Consider the following 20,067-nt stretch of genomic DNA (forward strand, 5'->3'; position numbering starts at 1 on the left):
TCATAAAAAATTTAATGCGATTGCACACGACTCTGTACACACCAAAGTGATGAGAGGCGCACACCAAACACTTGTCGGCATTGATTGGCTAACTGCGTGTTTGCGTATTGTAAATTCTGGATTCTCATTCAATCGAAACGTGTGAACTTTAGGAAATGAAATTAGTTAATTTTTTAAACCTTCAACGGAGATCCTCCTCTTCAATTTCAACTAATTTTCTCATATGTAATAGAATATCAAAGCGCAAGTCCATGTAAAGGAAATACTTAATGAGAGGAGAAGAAGAAAAAAAAAATGCTGTTTATCAGTACCTCTTTTTCTTCCTTAGACTCATGAGTGCCGAGCGGTTGCATATTCGAGATATAAAACCATTAGTGGAGCACTAATGCAGGCCTTTCAGCTCGAGTGAGTTGGATCAAAGCGATCTGCCGCTCCCCACTCATGGGAAACATGTTTGGCCAAGCAGCACCAGCACCTAACCTCACTTATTTCTTTTTTTATTCGGCTCACTCGTTTTTTTTTTTTTTTTTTTTCTTCAAATATACTTGAACAATATTCCTTCAGCACACAGAAACTTTATAAATTGATCACTCAATTTTCTTCACAAAAAAAATCACAGATCATTACATTCTCCGTTAACACAATTCACTTCACTCCGAAGAAACATTCTATAGTTACAACGTAAAACAGCGTCAAGTAACAATAGTAGCCACGACAACAAACATCACAAAAATAGTCGGTAAGTTTTCATCCGCGGAAAATGTTATAAAGGATCTGCACACTATACGAGCAGACACTGCGACGATTTTTCCCCGACTGAAAGAGGGGAACCCCCATGCACCCCACTGGAGAAGAAACTAAACTCGTGGCGCTAGTATCGCTCATTAGCTTTTCCCGAAAATCGAGGGTTGTAATCCCCATCAACTGCCGAATGGTGGTGATGTCGGTGGGGGAATTGGCGGTGGATTTCAAAGAAGGCGGCACCGTACACTACAAGCTATTTACGTTTCTTCGAAGAGGCGCGAAGCGAAAAGAGAGAAAGAGTATATAGAATAATGGTTCAAGCTGTGTAAGTATCCCTTATAACGTTCACTGCGTGCGTGTCGGTATACACGAAGAGAAGCTTTACGGGGCTTCTATAAACTTTGCCTATATACAACGACCGGCCTACGCTGTGATCGCACCGCAACTGAGTCCGCATCAGGAACAACCAGTGACCATAAGCGCTCTCCGGAGAACCAGCTGTCGTTTCCCTTTCTCCCCTTCCCCTGTTCTCTTTCCTTGTGGTGAAGTAGCGTTCGAACGGAGCGGCAGCAGCTCTTCAGCTACATATCACACAAGTGTGCGCGCACACACACATATAAACGCGTTGAGCCAAGTCCTCTCACTCGCTCTTATTATCTTCTTCTTCCTCCCTTCGGGTCAGTCTTTCTCTTTCTTGCTCTTGTTCGCTCACCGTCTGTTTTTCCTCCTCGTCATTCTGAGAGAGAGAGAGAACGAAACTGCCTTGTCCTTTTTCTCTCTTCCTCTCAGGCATCCTTGGTCGTCGGACCCTTAGATGCCGAATTTCAAGCAACGAACGAAGAAAAAAGAAGCCGAAGAACCGTGTGTTGCCGCCGCTCTTGGGGATTCTTACACATAGGGGCAACGAAAGATCTTTTTCTCGCTCTTTCACTTGAATTCACTACCGCTGATCTTCCAAGGTATACAGATATATTATATACTCTGGCAATGGAGAACGAGATTCCTTGGCTTGTATACACGAAGCTTTTGGGTCTATACGGTTCTCAAAACTCATGCTGCGCAGCGGCCACACGAAGGTTTAAACCTTATAATAGTTCCGGGACTTTTAAAAAAGTTATGCGATCGGAATGTCGGGAATTCAGTTGGAATCGGTGAAAGATTCGCATATTATGACCGATTGCGATTCGTGGGCAAATTTTCATCACATTCTGAAGGGGATGGAAGGTTGCGACCATGAACTATTGGTTTTGTTTTTAAGGAATTTAAAAAAATATATTATTTATTTGTTTTCCAATGTGTTGTTTAATTTACAATAAACTATTTTTTGAACGTACACTGTTGCAGTGACATTACATATAATACCCCTGAGACAACCCATATCGATTGACTGAGCTATCAATATTTAATCGGTATCGAACAGTCCGCGATGAGACGTTGCATGCGTTCTTGGAAACCTATTTCCTCTCGTATTAAATTGTACTTCTGCTTATTCGCAATAAGTATGTAAAGCACATTGTGTGGCCTTTCCTATTATGATATAGTATTCTAGACGTCTTTCGTCCACTTTATATCCATACAAAAACACGCTAAAGTAGTATATCGTAATAATACTCTGCGACGTAGTTGCGTAATCGCCCTCATCGTCGTCGTCGGCACCACCAAAGAGAGTATAGTGGTAGCAGCAGCAGTAGTAGTAGGGTAAAAAAAGGCAAAGCCGCAATTAACGAAATTAAAAAAAAAGAAAAAAAAAAAAAAAAAACAGGGACAACGAGAAAGAGGTGGAGAGCATACATACAAATTCCGAGAATATTGTACGAGCATGTGTGTTTGTGTGAGTGTGATGATGAACGGCGTCAAAAAGGCCGCCGTCGCCACCAGTAAAGAGAGTGGGAGAGGAGTCGCGGAAAAACCAATATGTATATATACTCATATGTATGTGAACGAATATGTACTCGGATGATCAATGGGTCGGCGACTCGACGCGTGAGTGAAACATGTATGTGTGTGCTTATAGTCAGCAACCAACACGAGTTGCAATTAGCCGCTCGTATTATTACGTACCCGGCTTATACATACATATTTGTACAAGTACGCGAAGCACATAATATGCTGATTGTTTTTACATGTGAGTGACTCGTCCGCCGCATGTCCATTCATATATGAGCTTTCCATGAGAAAATCGTTAGCGACGCGTGCATGGCAGACGACTAAGTGTATAATATTATAGTTGGATGTTTTTTCATGACGTCGTCGTTGTCGTGTGAGAAACTCTGGGGGCGCTGTTTGTGATGGTTAATCATTTTTTTTTTTTCTCATTGATGCGTTGTACAGTTAGCGCCAACTGATGTACATCTAACTTGAAAGAAAAAGACATGTTAATTAACGTTATTCTGCTGTACTTTTTTTTTTTTATATTTGTATACTTTAACCGATTTATCGTCGTATAATCTACGCAGTTTGTGATGTCCTTTGATGTTCCAGCTTTCGTGCGAGCCCCGTAAAATTTCGGTACAAATAATCACAACTGCACTACGAGCAACTGTCTCTTTGACGCTGTACGGCAACGACGTCAAAGTGGTGCATCCGAAAAAAAAAGCCAAAAATAGCCTTATCCGTCACCGACGTATACGTATCCACTGTATTGTGAGTCACACAAAAAGGGCTCACCTGTCAGTGTCAACGACTACAGCTGAATTGCGCGAAAAAAAGCCTCCATGTGTATACACATTTACTTACAAACAGACTTTTAAAAAGAAATTCGATTTTAATTCAAGCTTCAGAGTACTGCTGTACTAGCTGAAAAGGGAGATCGAGCATGTGCACCCCCCTGCCTGGCCCTCCACGATAAGGGAAGAGAAAAAAAGAAGCATCTCATCTCCTGTTGGAGACATTCAATCTGGCCAACGGCTTCGGCCTTTTTACTCTTCAGACGAGACGTCCACGTGGATACACCTGGTGTAGTGCATGCCGAGGTCACAGTGTGCGCTGTCACGTTGGGAGGCAAAGGAAGGGTCACAACAGAGACACCAAAGGTTTCGTGCCGCTCCAGGTGGATTAATTACGACTATGTCAAGTGCCTGGGTGAATCGGCAGTAGAGACGACCCACAGACTGCTGTCTTACCTTCGTACTAAGTATACTGCCTTTCTTATTTTCTGTCTCTCAACGGCACAAACTAGAACATCCAGAAGCTGTGAATCTCTTTTATTTCCCTCCAACCTCCCTACGTTACACAACTGCATCGTCGCTCCTACGCGCGATTGTTTACTCAGAGAGCGACGTAATTTTTTAGATTTGTCGAAAAGTACTCCGTAAATTTTGCGATTTTTATTTACCTTTTATTATAAATTACAATTTTCCTAACTCAAGTTTGCAGGGCTTACAGTGCCGCAATGTATATCAAGCGTTGTACATTTAGAATCACCCGCAGCATAAAACTTAAATCGTCTCGATAATGAGCATTAGATATTCCATTTGTTGAAATATACAATGTTGTTACTGCGTTATACTTCGAGTATCACAATTTGTTTTTTTGAAAAAGAAAAAAAATTAACATGACGCAGTCGTTGATTTTTTGTACTCCAGCAGCAATCATCGTCATCATCATCACCAGCCAAGTTTACAAGTATATAGGAGAAGGAGAAAAAAAAACAATCATTTTGCACAAGAACCCATACATCAAAAGGTTCAGCCAAGCGGCAATAACTCAATTTAAGCGTTCACACCGTGCACCCTAAACAACGCACTTCTACTACTACTATTCTCTGCTTGAAAAAAGAAGAAGCAAAGGCCACACCAGGCTATACGCCTATATAACACTCTGCCCCCGCATCCATGGTATCTACCTCTCGTGTGTGCTCGTGAGTCCTTAATCGTCCCAGCAAAAAACTAAAAGCGTGTAATAACCCACCGGCATCCTTACAGCCTATACGAGCCATACGTCATTCGAGCTTGCCGAGAGAGAAACAAAATATAGGAAATATACAACCGATATCCGAGGGATGGAAGAGAACACCAGCTAAGTAAGAAAAAAAAAAGATAGATAAAGGGGAAGAAGGGAACAAATAATCCGCAACGATTTCGCTCGAACGTTGGTATAATATGTGTTCTTGATGGCTGGCCGGGCAGCAGCGGTTAATCCGTTAATAATTAGCTCAAACGAATTCCGGATGTCGTGCGCTCTCTCCTGTATAATACGTATATGTGTGTGTACATTGCTCGCGCCGCGCGGTGCGCCGGTGGTACATAGCGGCAAACATCAAAAGAGCAGAGAGAGAGCGCACGTAGTATAGTGGCTGGATGTCGGTCCCTCCCCCTCGCACACCACCTCCCGTATATATATATACACCTTTTGAGCGCCGCTTTTGCTCAGGGCTATTGTCCGAGCGGAAAAAGTTGCCCGAGCAAAATAAGAGAGGGGCGTCAAGTCGCACACTGCATATTATGTTATGTATGGTGTATTGAGTCGTTCGAAACTTTTGCGCGCACCGCCAACGTTATAAATACATCTGTGTGTTTGTGTGTATATGTATATAAACTTTCTCGAGCGAACGTATATAAATATATAAGCGAGAAAGGGAGGGAGAGAGAGAGAGAGACAATAAGTGCAACGTGTCTGTATATATTGTAAGAAAGAAAAAAAAAAAGCGATGAGTGATTGTAGAGCCGATAAAACGCTTTCATATGTACCGGCGCCAGAGCGATGGTGTTGAATTAAAAAAAAAAAAAAAAAAAAATGACCGATAGGTGTATAATGCAAACGCCCCTCGATAAACAACTTCTGTAGTATACTTATATGCCCGGTAGTTATACAGTACGCACATGACTATTACGCACATTTTTACATAGCGTCAGGGAAAAAAAAGAAAAAAAGAAAAAAAAAAATTGATAACAAACAAACACTCGAACCAAATGATCGAAAAAAAAAAAGTGTGTGTATATAGGTATGTATTAAATGTTGGTGATAGCGCACGTGCACTTATGGAGCGAGTGCGAGAGAGAAAATGCGCACACGGCAATGAAGAGAAAGGGAGGGGAAGGAGGAGGTTGCGCGTTTTTCCTTTGATCTCGCCGACGCAGCACGCGATCCGCTGTACATGTACACATATACATACACACACGCCAAATTCTCTCCGGCAGCTTACACATTATACGTATATACACAGATAAACCACAGAGAGAGAGAGAGAGCGGCAGTCATAGCCGTGGGCAAAAGCAACACGCTCTCTGTATATGCCTCGTATGTATATATGTATATAAATTCAGCGCAACATCGGGGCCGATTTAATGCTCGCTCGCCCCGTATAATAAACACCGCGTCGGCGGCCCCCCCCCTCCCTCTCGCTCTTACTGCAAGCCAGAAAGCGCTCTAAGTTGCCTATAATTTTTCCCCCTCGCGTAAAATTATATGTTAATGCGAGAGAGCGAGCAAGAGAGAGAAAAACGAGGCGAGCCGTATGGACTACTAATGGCGTCGTTCGTTAACGGGACCCGGAGCCAGACGACTATACGGCGACTGTACATGCGCTATCAAAGGTGTGTTATACCTGTATGTATAGGTATACACATGCGGGAGAGAGATTTATGTATATATACTACTCTCCCGAGATGTGGGTTTACTTAGGGGATATATACAGTATAGGGATGTACTTTTTACCATTGTCAAAGAAGTTTATTCAATTATCGCTGTTGGAGATACCACGGTGTCTGTGTGGGTATATAGGTATAATTTTTCTTCATATAAAATTTCCGCTTATACACCGTATGTACACTCTTGCCTTGATTAAACCATATCGAGTCATTTCGCCCCCGATAATACGTCAATTACAAATTATAACGTATAGTTGCCAACCCCTGTCTTATTGCGCAAACATGTAATACACTTCCCGATCGATACATCGGTATGTTTAACATCGCATGTGTGTTACCACGACGTATGCGTATAGAGCTTTTGGTATACCTTCATTGTTACTTCATACATTTTGTACACGAGTGCAGCACAAGATCTATACACACACACACTCCCTAAGGAAAAATATTACACCCAACGGCAATGATAATAATAACTATTAACCCGACAGCGACATCGTGCGCTTACCTTTGAAGTCCCCGAAATCAAATTCACGATAAGCGTCTACGTAAATACATATATATATATACACATACACTTGCAGCCCGTCTCATGTGGATGCATGCATATATATGTATACCCACAAACAAACATCCTCCTCGAAATCACTATCAGACCCGGCACGCCATAAAATCTTGAGAAAAGAGAAAAATTTTTATGGCTACGCGCACAGACACACGCGGCGTACAAGGCCTAATACAATTTTTCGAGCTGTAAATCAATCAGAGTCGCGCTGCGGCTTTGTGTGCCCGCTCTCTCGCCGATAGCGGATCTCTCTCTCTCTCTCTCTTTCGCCAGACACGCTGAATAGAAACAAAACAAACAAAAAATCTAGCCATAGGCGCACAACCAAAACGTGACAATGCGGAATCTCTACCCGAAAGTTTATCATTGGAATTAATTGCCGTCGCGGTCGCGCGCCCACGTGTATCTCAATGAATGACTGAACGAGGAAAAAAAAACAAATTTTACGCTCCCTCTCCTACCCTTTGACTCTATAAAGTTTTCTTAGAAACGCGGTGATGGAGCATTTACCGCACGAGGATCGCAAAATTAATTAGTTTGATCTTTAACTTTATATTTCTATAATTTCGTCTTTCATCCGGCTTTGCCCACTTCCCGTACTTATCGTAAGTGGGACCAAAGTAGTAAAATCCCATTTGGGACACAGTTACACCGTAACAACTATGTGTGTTCTCCAGTAGATAGGGTAATTCGATAAATAAAGTTGAATAATAGAATGCACCATTCTACCGAAAAGTTGTGAAGTTACTCATCCATTCTGCTCCCAAATTCTGATTCTAATACTTTGGAACCGACGCAAGAAGGTGTGTCTCAGTTGGTGTCAGAAGTGGAACCAAAGATTGAATTCCACTCTTGATACCATTTTTAGCTGGTAGTCTATTTTGCTGAAGCTACTGATTGGGCATATATTCTAATTTTAATACTTTGGAACCGACGCAAGAAGGTGTGTCTCAGTTGGTGTCAGAAGTGGAACCAAAGGGATTGAATTTCACTTGTGACACCTTTTGTAAGGTAAGAGAGCTGCATTAAGTTCTTATATATGGAGCCAAACAACCAAATCAGCTATTCTGTCTGAAACGAGAACTAGCCAACTCCTTACTTGCGAGGTTTTGCATCAATCGCTTGACCGCGGCTGTCTTATATTAACTGTAGTTGCGAACCTGAAAATCAATTACAACAAATCAATGGTTAGTGCTCAGTGCCCTCCATTCTTTCGGACTGTTATCTAAATGTAGTCAGTAAAAATTCAAACACACCCGTCCACATTAAAATAAGAAACAGAACAGCAAAAGAAGCAAACTGAAAACGAATAGAGAATCACTCGATCCCGAGTATATGAGGAAGAAAAGAGTCTAGGATCCTCATCCCCCCCATTACAGGCTATGGTCTCTCGGATTATTTGTCGTTTGATACCGATCCTCTCGAATCGAGGAAAAAAATAAAGAAACAGAATAGAGGAGAAGACAGCCGAGAGGAGGTCGAAGAAAACTTCCTCGAGAAGAAGAAGAAGCTAGCTTGGTATTATACTTAATACGTACACGCGCGTGTCGGAAGAGGTAAGAGAGAACGACCGTCATCATCAGCAGCAGCAGGCAGAAGAAGGAGCGGATGAAGTAGGTGGGGCACAGCATGGCAAGAGAGAGAGAGCGAAAGAGGAGGGAAGAAGGGAAGCGAGGACACCGAGTAAATTTCAAAGGAGTTCTTTGATGATTTCCGCCGTGCACGGGGCTCTCTCTCTCTCTCTTTTGCTGTGCCGTGCAGCTATTGCGAGATCTTGATAAGTCCCGGCATTATATGTCGGTACGCCGTACGAACTCGGTACGAACATATAGGTATATATAATCGGGTCTCCGGCTATATGTGTTGTATCATATGTGTGTGTGTTCCGTGACCAAACCAGTTTTCGAGAGACGCTCGCTCGCGTAATTAAATGCATCAGAGGAAGAGAGAGAGGGAGGTTCTCTGGGGGCTGTAAACGTTCGGAGGAAAAATCGGCCGGCGAAAATCAAAGGGAAAATGTGAAATTAATGACAGAGAGGAGAGCTATACACGCGTATATATACGTACGCGCGTTTAATATACATTACGTTCGGATGGACACGGACAGCTGCGCTGCAGTGAGTATCATCCATATGTACATGTATATAATGGGTAACAGGTGAATCAGTCCTATGCGTGTCGCGGTCGCGGATCTGAAGCCGCATCAAACGGTGGACTGCATAGTACAGAGATAAGACGATAACGGAGCTTGATGATATTAGGTGTGTGTTAATGTATACGTTTGCGGTTTATCCGGTGCACGTGTGTTTATATTTATGTATGGAACTGAGGGAGGAGGAAGAGGAAAAGTACCGCAGTGGGGAGAGAGGGTTGAACTTCAATCGCAGATCGTAGCGCTACTACTTCCTTATATAAGTACTCGTTGTGTGCAAGTGTATTAAGCACCATCAGTGCGGCTGAACGGAGCGTAATAATTCGGGACTGTTGAGGGCTCTATGTATTGTAGACGACAAGTAATAAAAGTTTACGAATTTATTACTAAATCCAAGTATCGTGGTTACACTGATGTCCGTATTTTAATAAAACGAAGGTGCCACCATAACCTCAATAAGCCAGTACCATAACCTCAAATTGTAGTATTAAAGCAGAATAAACTGGTATTTCCCGTAAAATGACACAAATACGATGTTGATGATGGTTAATGACATCTTCACGTACTTTACTTTATGAGTTTATTGTAATGATCGTTACATTTATTTACGTCTGGTGGCTTGAAATAGTCAATAGTAGATCGACACCTCAAAAGACCCGAAATTACGTACGTATTTTCTTCTCTATAGGTTCTCTAATCGCTTTTCTTTACCCCTAAGAACTTGCAAAGAGCGAATACCAATGCGACAAAAAAAAAAAAAAAAAAAAAAAAAAAAAAAAAAAAAAAAAAAAGAAAATTCGAAGTATGGAAAGGAGGGAAGGCAAAAATCGCAAGTTTAATCTTGTAAAATTTAAGTGGTGAGCGAGAAGGAGGAGGAGGATGTATCATTTGACCGAGCGTGGGTTTTGGACTTTTGAAGTTAAGAAATGGTAGAAGGAATAATGATAATAACGAAAGAAAGAAAGAAGAAGGGGGGGAAAAAAAACGAGGAGACGCAAAGCTGTCGCCGATGCGGGGCCTAATGAATTATTAATAAACTTACCGGGACGACGAGGTGGGCCGAGAGGGGAGGGATACACACGATCTTTTTAATGATGCCGGCGTATAATCTTTGGACTCTCTCTCGTGCTCACTGGTACATATAAAAGATACGTTATCTCTCTCGTTTTATATTTTTTAAGTGGTTGATTAGTTGCGGTCGGTTCTCTTGGTTAATTTTTTTTTTATTTTTTTTTTTTTCATCCCTTTTCGATATTAGATCTGTCATTGAATGTATCGGTCGGACGGAAAAAGCCCATGGGTCTCGCGCTCCCGCATAATTACCCGTTCAAGCTCACCCACTAGAGCCCCCGTGGTACCTATAGACGATCACGTTATTATCCCCTTCATTTTGCAAAACGATGCAATTAAAATCTTTAAGTAAGTCATTTTGTCTTAGATTATCGTCTCTTGACGCACAGATGTCACAGGGGAAGGGAAAACTGTTACATCGTGGGACGGGCATTACACACTTACCCATTGGCGCCACACGGAAACAGAAGAGACATTCGTCAAAACCGTGCGGCACCACGACAACAACAATAACAACGCCGCCGAGTTTGGTCGTACATGAGCCATAAAGTCCTCACGAAAATCGCAGTCACTTAAAACACGCACACACACACACACACACACACAGCTTTTGTTACGCGGGACCGGTGGGACAGATTATATGTATGAAAGAGGAGCGACAGGCCCCTCGAGATTTCTTAATTCCTTGGATCTCGCCGCCCTGGGACTATATACTTTATGTGTACAAGTATATACCATAAAGAACATCGTCCCTCTCCCCCTTTCCCTGCCTTACGGAGATGACGTAAAATCTTTTCTTACGCGGCCCATTTTGCAACCTAAACATATTTCGTTCCGGGGTCACTCGAGTCAACAACGTATACCAACGGCGGCAGCCTTCATTTGTCAAACTGCCTAAATATACAGGGTCGTCGCCGTCGTGGGCCTTATGCGATGTATATAGGTCGAGGAGTGGGGAGGGGAGGGGTTGGGAAAATGCGACCTAATCAGCGACAAATTGAAGGTTCCAGCATTAAGTGGGTTCGTATGTACAGCAGAAGGGACGGAGGACAAAAGTGCGTCTGTGTCGGCAAAGAAAAAAGAGAAAAGTACGCTTGAAAAAAAGAGAGAGAGAGAACAATGGGGCCAATGGGAAAGAGCGACGACACTGTATATACCAAAAGGTGGACAGACAGAGAGAGAGAGAGGGAGGAAAAAGTCGGGGTGCGCGCGCGCGCGTCTCCCTTTTATCTCTGCCGCCTTTCTGATTCACTTCACGCGTATTTACACCCAGAGAGACAAAGGGTGGGGTGGGGGGGAGTAGGCTGCTACTCCACCCAACCCCCCCTTTATCTCTCACTCACAGGGGTCAAGACCTGGTAAACACGATTTTGCCGTTGCAGCCGTCATTTCTCGGGGAGGAGGGTGTTGCGGATGAAGGGAAAAACGCCGCCGATGCCGGATATGTATGCTGGGACTGTTGGTTATCAATGTATATATACGCGGTAGTGCAGCTGCTCGTGTACACACACAAAACTCGTTAGGGTAGCTCGAGTTTTACGTTTTTTCCAACAGACAGCAGCTGAGGAGAGTATACTTGTGTCAATTAAGAGCCTCGATGACGTGCTGAGAATGATTTATCGATGGTTAAGTGTTTTTTTTTTCTTTGGAGCACTTTTGCGAGAAAACGAAGAATAAATTAGAGGGGGTACACGGGGTGATGCGAGAGGGTTGGATTAGAAAGTATGCAAGAAAATTGTGGTGGGACGAGATTTGAAAGGAGAATCATTTGAAGTAATAGTAAAGTTTATTTTTCCTCGGACGTTTAGAGCGATACTGTGTATACGAAGAGATGGGGGTTTCGATTTGAATAAGGTATAGCGTAAGGAAGGGAGGGGGGGTGCCGTTGGGTTCGTAGCTCCGTGACGGCGCGCAGTTATATTGGATTGATAAGAGGATCGTGGGAGGCGTTTTTGATGTTTTGAAATTTGATTATTGTGCTTTGGGTGAGGAGAGTGGGCTTTTGCGTGTGTACAAAGTAAATTTGAGGGTTGCGAGAAGGCGTAGATACTCTGCGTTTAAATGGATCATGCTGCTGGAGGGGTTTTTTTTTTTTTAGCTTCAGATGGATACTCGTGTTTGGACAACGAGTTTGGTGATTTGATTAATTTTTGGGGCTTTGGGTGTACCGATGGAAAGGCAAGTTTGATAAAATTTACTTTGTGGAACGGTACAATAGCTACGTGATTCAATTGGCACAAAGTATTGTTTATTGCCATTTGCTTTTTTTTACTGGTTTTTTTCATTCGGATTTTATTTTTAGTTTTGTTACTTTTAAGGTGCTGTCATAAACTTTTTTTTATTTGTATACTTGGAAAATTAGAATTTATTTATTTACCTTTTTTTTTTTAATATTGAAAAAAAAATTTTTTTTAACAAATTTATGTTGAGGCTACTGTAAGACACGGTGAGACAAGTTTTTAAAATATCTTGTCTCGATCTCGGTAGTCTGCATCTTAGTTTGAAAATATTTCGAGACAAAATTTTTTTTATTTTACGTCGAAAAATCTTGGTACTATCATTCAAACGATATCACACTTTTGTATCGGTATAGTATTTTCAGAGCTGCAAAAGCCTAAATAGTGATCGAAACATTACATCCATGACAAATTTCTGCAATAGTGCATTTATTTATCATTTTATGATATTGATCAATTATTTACAAAATTTTATAAATAACATTTATTGTTACAAGTATATAAGTCAAATTTGATAAAGATTGTACGTTGTAGAAAACAAAAAACAATTATTTAGTTTTTTCAGAAATTATAATTAGTTTTAATCAACCTCTCGAAATGTACATTTGATACTTCAAATAGAAAAATTATATACTCTCGAACAAAACAAGTAATATGAGGATAAAAATAAAAATGAAAAAACAATAATTAATACGGCCGAATAAGTGAAATAAATAATTTTAAAAAAGGTTAAAAACTAAATTTTATTTTTGAATAAGAAAGATATAAGATTAGTTTTAATAATTGGAAGGAAACCATAAAAAAAGCAAATATGTAGCGTAAATGTCCCAATTGTTATATTTTATTTTAATTTTTCTTAATGAATCAAAAAATACCGCCACCCACTTTTTCAGCATCGATCCTTGAAACACGTGAAATCATCGCTTACGCGGTAAAAACAATTTTTTTTGTTGTCCCTCGCTTGGAAAAAAAAAAAAAAGTCTTCAGAGCCACCTATAACGAAAAAAAGCGCCAGTCTGAAATTCCGTACGTCGATTAACGTAATTGCACTGGAGATAAGACATTAACGCTTTCGCGCGTTGTCGCCGCCGGTGACACTTTAAACCGTATACACATACGAGCGCACACACCAACTTATCCCTGCAAGTGCTGTGCCGCGCACATAAAGGTCAAAGCCGCCTTTGTAGACTTTGCCGCCGCCGTCGTCGCGTACATGTAATCGTGACTCACGTGGAATATCATGATTGTTTGATCGGCTCGGGTGCAAAGAAAGAAAAAAAAAGGGTAGGTTTTTCTCTTTCTCCCTCAAAGAGGAGGGCGACGGAGAAAAACAGTCTCCGGCGAGGGAAAAAAAAAAAAGGGAGACGAGACGACGATAGACGCAGATCAAAGGACACAAAGATATCGCGAGCGGAGAAAAGAGAATAGAGGCGCAAGCACGGCACCTCTTACAATGAGGAGACTCGCGCTCTGTTATTGTTGTTTTTTTTTTTTTCTCTTTTGCACTACTTACGTGTGCGCGTATAATGTATATGTGTGTGAGCGTTGGTTTTATTTTTTTCCTATTATTTCGGCCCTTTCTATCTTTAGTTTCTTCCTTTCTCTTCGCGAGCGCGTGTACGCCTTTCTCCTTCTTTTTTTTTATTTCGTCGCTCCACGAGGATTGTTTGTTTCAATGCCCCGGCGATTTTTTTTCTTCCTTTTCGTCCGACACTTGCGTATGTGCCTGTACTTTTTTTTATTTTTCCCTCCCTCCCTTCCTCGAGAACCGGCACTTATAAAACTTCCAATTAAAAATAATACACGAGGTTTCTCGCGTTCGTCGCTTCAATTCGTCTGTTATTATTTATGTACATTTTTTTTTTTTTTTTTTTTTCTTATTGAAACTTTGGCTTCTTTGTCGGAGAAACTTCGAAAATATATATTTTTTTTTTTTCATAGAAACTCTTTTGACTCAAAAGCATGGTTTTTTTTTTTTATTATTCCGACAATTTAGAGAACCGCAAAAATTTTCGAAAACCACAACACCATTGTGAGTACGAATGAAAAAAAAAAAAAAAAATTCTGCCGGTCTTGCGAAACACGAAAAATAAATTATCTACTTCCCCACACCTGTCGCGTCGTTTTATTGTGTTGGTATTTCGAAAATTCCCAACACGAAAAAAAAAAAAAAAAAAAAAAAAAAAAAACATTAAACCGTCCAGATGTTTTTCCCAAGGAAAAAAGCCGCCTCTTCCGATCCTTCCCTTTTCCGCTTCCATACCTCACCTTCACATTTTTCTCTCTCCGTTTCTATATCATATATATATATATACATGCACTCTTGCCTCGAGACTTCCGTTTGATGTTTATCTCCGCGCAAAAGCAGTAGCAGCTAAAAAGGCAGCCAAAGGCCGGCGGTGCAGCTTTCGCGAAAGGATTTCCCGTGGCAATAAAATCTCTTGCACCGCGCGGCCGAGCCTTTATGTCGGCCGCGGCGGCGTGTCTGGACTCTTTTTACCTTTTTTTTTTTTTTAACGAGCGGTACAAAATATCACAGGATCGATATGCAGAGGAGCGTTTATTAGCTCAACCGTGATGCGATGATGTTTTTTTTTCCCCCTTTCATATCATCGTATAGATCGCCGTGTCTATATAACCAAACTCTTCGTCCGAGAGCTGAGCAAAAAAGAACAAAAATTTCTCCTTTACCAGACCCTCTATATAGCCCCGTTCTCGCAGGGCCTGACCTTGAGTATATATGAGTAGTGGAGCTCCGTATACGCTTTATTCTATTTCTCGTAAAGCATAAAATTTTTCTTCTTACCCCCTCTTTTTCCCCCTCTCTCTGCTCTAGGTTCTTTTAATTGCGCGTGATTATCATATATACAAACACGCGCAATGGTCCTTCCCTTTTTTTTTTTTTTTTTTTTTTTGTAAGCAAAAAGTTCATACAGGCACGCGTTATTGTTCGTATATATGCACGTCTCGCGGCTCGATTTTTCGTAATTAAAATTTCTCGCGTTTTAATTACACACAGGAGGATAAAGGAAACTTTTCCGGGAAAATAATAATAATAAAATAAATAATGATGACTCGGAGCAAACGAGGGACTTTGCATTGTTGCACGTATAGGTGCGAGCGCATCAAGTGGCACTTTGCGACCTTATATAGGTCTGGAGAGGGAGGGTGAAAGATGCTGCGCGGAGTTTCTCGTTTTCATATACATGTAAGCAGAGGGGTTTGGCTATTTGGCTGGTAAATGTTTCGGGAGGGTCCCGTGATGTATAGTATACCACTTTTGTGCCCCACTGCCGCGTCATTGTGCCATACATGCACCTTTCGTTCGATTTGTTCCTTTGTGCGTGTGCATTTACGCTCACGCGATACCTTACCCCCTTTTTTTTGCACCACTGCGTTTGGCTTGGATTGGCACTTTGCGTGTAGTATATGCTTCCAAGCTATCTTACACAATTTTTTACATCCATAACTACTTCCATTGGTAAGAAAAAATGTTACTGAGGTAAGTACTATTAATCGTGTATGCTAAGATTAATTGTCAAGTATTTTAAATCGAACGTTTAAATAATGTTTTTCAGATCTGTGTTATGACAAATAATAAAAAAAAAATATTTTTTTTCTCGCGTATAAACACTTGCAGCGAAAAAAAAAAAAATTAAAAAAAGTGTCCTTATGCGTATGATTCGTTTGTATAAAATTCTAATTACAACGTAATGAAAAGTATATCGATCCTTCAACATCATCGAGAGTATCCAATTCACGCGACTGAAGTACGAGTACTTGTCAAAAGTTATTATATACACAGAGAAATCCTATACGTGTGCGACTCCTTGGCACTTTTTGAAACCGCCGTAAAGAAAGTAATCGACGTTCCCACGTCTTCTCCCTCTCATATACACGTATTTTCCAACGGTGCAATGATAATAAAAAACATAAAAAAAACTATACAAACGAAAAAAAAAGAAACCCGACGAGAGACAAAAGGGCGGGGGGCGGGGGGAGGGACCAAAGAGAAAAAGCCGCAAACAGCTGCGCTTCACAACATATTACGGAAGGAGGCGAGTGCGCATATATAGGTACATATAAGAAAATATAGAAACGCGTTGTACAGCAGCAGCGGAACCGTGTTCCTCTTTGGTCCGAAAAGTGATGCGCACCTATACATTCACACGCGTCTGGCGCACTGCAAGCTCGCTAATATCATTCGCAAAGAGAGATAGGATGAAGGGAGTCCGTCTCGCCGCACAACGCACACGTGTTTCTGCATACGCATCCTCACGGGTGCGTATATATATATAGACTATTATGTATATCCTTGGCGTGGGTTGAACTCCCATTACTATATTACCAGCCCCCCCCCCCAACTGTGTACCAATGTGGTTTCAACGATGAACGCGTCATTCATAATATCATATTATCTCTCTATTACCTTTTAATATGCGATTTTCGGAAAAATTGTATAATGTCGATTCTCGAAGGAAAAAAAAAAGGAATTCCAAAAACACGTGGTTATTATTCCGTGGACGCGTCGTGAGATGAGAAAAACGTGGAGGGAAAGCGAAACGCGGGCTAGACCGTACAATCGAAGATGACTCGCACGAGGGAAAAAAAAAAAAAATAGCCGGGCTCCCTCGAGGAAAACCATATACAGCTCTTCCACACCACCGAGCATACATATATGTATGCGCTCGGAAGGGAGGAGGAAACGAGTTTCGCGCAGATGCCGCGAGAGATTCCTGCGAGGCAGTACTTCCCCCTTGGGAGAGGTATAAAAGCCGGAATTCCCTCCCGACTCTATTTCTAGGTCGGACGATTTGTCGGGCCGTGAAAAGTGTCCGTTTTCATAATACCTCCCCGACCTTTCGATTATTCCCAATAACTACCCGACATTCCGCCGTAAAACCCAAGGGTGCCTCAATAAAAACCCCCGAGGCTTTGTTTGTGCCTACGTGTATAATATGTACACGACTTTGGAAATCCTTTCCGAATGACTTTGAAGTGAAATTTGCAAAAAGAGCATCATCCAACAACAACAGTGTGAACTTGTCTCATTAAAAAAGGTTGCACCCGTAAATGGAAGGATTGGAAAAAAAAAAACAAAACAAAAAAAAACCAAGAAACATTGCAAATTCCGCGGGGCAAGTTGCGCGAACTCATGCGCGTCTCCTCCTCGTACACCCAAGGAGAAATTTCTCTTGCGGCTAACGACGAGGACGACGTATTCCCGTCTTCTTCGGGGGATTCCAGTATGGCTGCCAATTAGCTGAAACTCGCTGAAATTGCTCTTAATTAAGGCACTCTCCCGCGGCCAGAAGGCGGAAGATAAAATGCTTCGCGCGGCGTTTTTACTCTCCCCCCCCCCTCACTCCTCCAGTACACCGTCCATTCATCCGTTTTTGCTCTCTCCCTCTGTCGGATCATTTGATGTTCCGCCGCGCTCTCGTGTGTGTGTTTATAATATGCCTTCCAGGTGAATTTTTGCCGTCTCTTTATTGCTCCTCGCCGAACGTCCGATTTAGTTTTACCGATCAACTTTGCCTCTACCCCCCCTCCCCCCCCCCACGGCAAATTTCTATTTCGTCCCGCATCGGTATCCCTTTGCGATTTCCCTACGTATAAACGTCGCAATCCAATTTAACCATACGCATGCGTGTCTTCTACCCGAGCGCGTGTTATTTATGGTAATGGGTTTCAAATGTATATATTTGATTAGGCCACGCTTGTCTTCCGCGCCAAATGCGATCTGTTTCTTTCTTTCGAATAAAAGCTTGGATTTCGTAACCATCGGAAATTTTGATAATCCCCGGGTTTACGAGTCCTTCGTTCGTAAAAAAAAAAAAAAAAAAAAAAAATCCTTGAGGTTTATAGGTGATACCTCCTTTACAAGTGTTTGATTGGCTGACGTTGAGTCACGTGGTGTCGATTAAGTGGAAATTTTTATTGTACCTTAACTTTGGAGAATATTATTTGAACAACGAAAGATAAAAAAAATGTTATAAGTTTGCGTATGGTGAATTAATCATTGGATTTGAGCTCAATTCCGAAACAGCGCCCCCACTGAGCAACTTGGGAACGATTGGTTTTTAATAAAAAAGGACAGTACTTTGTATTACAATGTATCAAAAGGGCTTGATACATGCGTGTATAGGTTTGTTTGGGGGTGTTTAAATTTTTCTCCATGTTTACATGCATATATGATACATAGTACTGTCCTTTTCTATTAAAAATCAATCGTTCTGAAGTTCCTCAGTGGGGGCGCTGTTTCGGAATTGCGCTCGAGGCCAATAAAGTATCGTCATAGATGTATTTCATAAGTTTTAATGCAATTGATCGAGAAAAATAAATGAAATACGTAAAATTTCGATGCCTATTCTATGGAATTCGATTTTTGTGATAAAAATAAAAAAAAATAAAAACTGAATGGAAAAAAACACGACTTTTAGCCAGTATTATTAAAAAATCAAGAGCGACAGTTCGAGTCCGCTCGAATCCAGGTAAACACCAATAACCAGGGGAACGGCAATATGCGGTACACTTGACATTCGACAACAATCGGAAAACTCTCGACCTTTCACTCGAACAAAAGCCACCGGCGTTGAGCACTTGTCGCGTCCTGATCAATTATTATACCTGTCTCATCGGAAAAAAAGGTAGTGGCCGATGAAAAACGGGAAACTGACGGTACCCAAAGGAATTCGAGAAGCACCGAAGCGGGTGACATTCGAATAGAGAAAGAACGGGAGATCGAACGTACACACACACGTGTGCGTGGAGATAAAGAGCCACAGGCGAATCCGTTCGTACATGGCAGAGTGCACTCAACAGTTTCCAGACACTTAGAGGCTCAAGCGCTTCGGGATCGGTTAAAGGGACACCGACAGGGACGAGGAGCAAGGCCTAATATGAAGGGACAAAAAAAACCGGGGGGGCAATACTTGTGTGCACACACACGGGCTTGTATAAGGAAAGGGGTTTGGCGCTTTGCATCAATAGCCTGCAGTGAGTTTAATTCAGCGCGGCAGCCGAGGGGAAAGGAAACAATGAGAGGAAAAAGAAACAAAAAGAATGGCAGAGGCGCTGTTTCGTATTGAAGACCAAATCTGTGTTGTGACGGGCTCTTCGAGGGGGGTATAGGTCGCTCTTTGCTTTTCGAGTCCATAATCCGTTTTTCCCCTCTTTTTTTTAATGTACTGCACCCATGCACACGCGTGACTTTTCTCTCTTCTTTTATTCGAGAGAATTAACGCGTGGCATGCACCAAATCCCTAGGAAGAGTGTACAGTCAAGTGTCGCGGTGAGTGTGCGCGTGTAGATGCGGGAGGTCTTAATTTAGAACCAGTGCGCACGAGGCAACAACTCCCTGCGCTTCTTCTTCGTCTTCACGCGGACTTCAGAAGTTTCTGTCGCGCGACCGAGGGACTCTAAAAATAGACGAAGATCACTCCTTTCGGCTTTTGCTGTATAACGGGACGCATGTCCCCACGCGTGTGGTAAGAATATAATGTGCATACATGTTTGGTGAACTAAAGTGTCGGGTGCATTGGTAACGACTTCAGGATGCGATCGTAATGCCATGGGATTCCGTTTCACAAACGACGTCTGGCCAAAGTTTCAATTTAGGCGTTGAAAATTCAATTTTTAATCGTGTACCTTTCACTGTAAATCCAAGCATGTTCAATTACACGTTTAAAGTGTGTGATTAAAATTTTT

General features: G+C 41.8%; 1 protein-coding gene across 4 annotated transcripts in view; it reads right to left on the reverse strand.

The window, feature by feature from the left end:
• The window catches only part of Axn (protein axin), a 48,933-nt gene that overhangs the window by 22,000 nt on the left and 6,866 nt on the right, over positions 1-20,067 (reverse strand). The window contains exon 1 of one of the 4 annotated variants that reach the window (XM_089595243.1): positions 312-523. The exons of the other annotated variants lie outside the window; for them this stretch is intronic. The gene's annotated coding sequence lies outside the window, so the exon portion shown is untranslated. Of the gene's footprint in view, positions 1-311; positions 524-20,067 lie in introns of those variants that run through there. 4 annotated transcript variants of the gene reach the window in all.

The sequence above is a fragment of the Copidosoma floridanum genome, unplaced genomic scaffold (genome assembly GCF_036245765.1).
Source record: "Copidosoma floridanum isolate Cflo_tuat_1 unplaced genomic scaffold, Cflo_Japanese_pri ptg000025l, whole genome shotgun sequence".
NCBI classification, from domain to species: Eukaryota; Metazoa; Arthropoda; class Insecta; order Hymenoptera; family Encyrtidae; genus Copidosoma; species Copidosoma floridanum.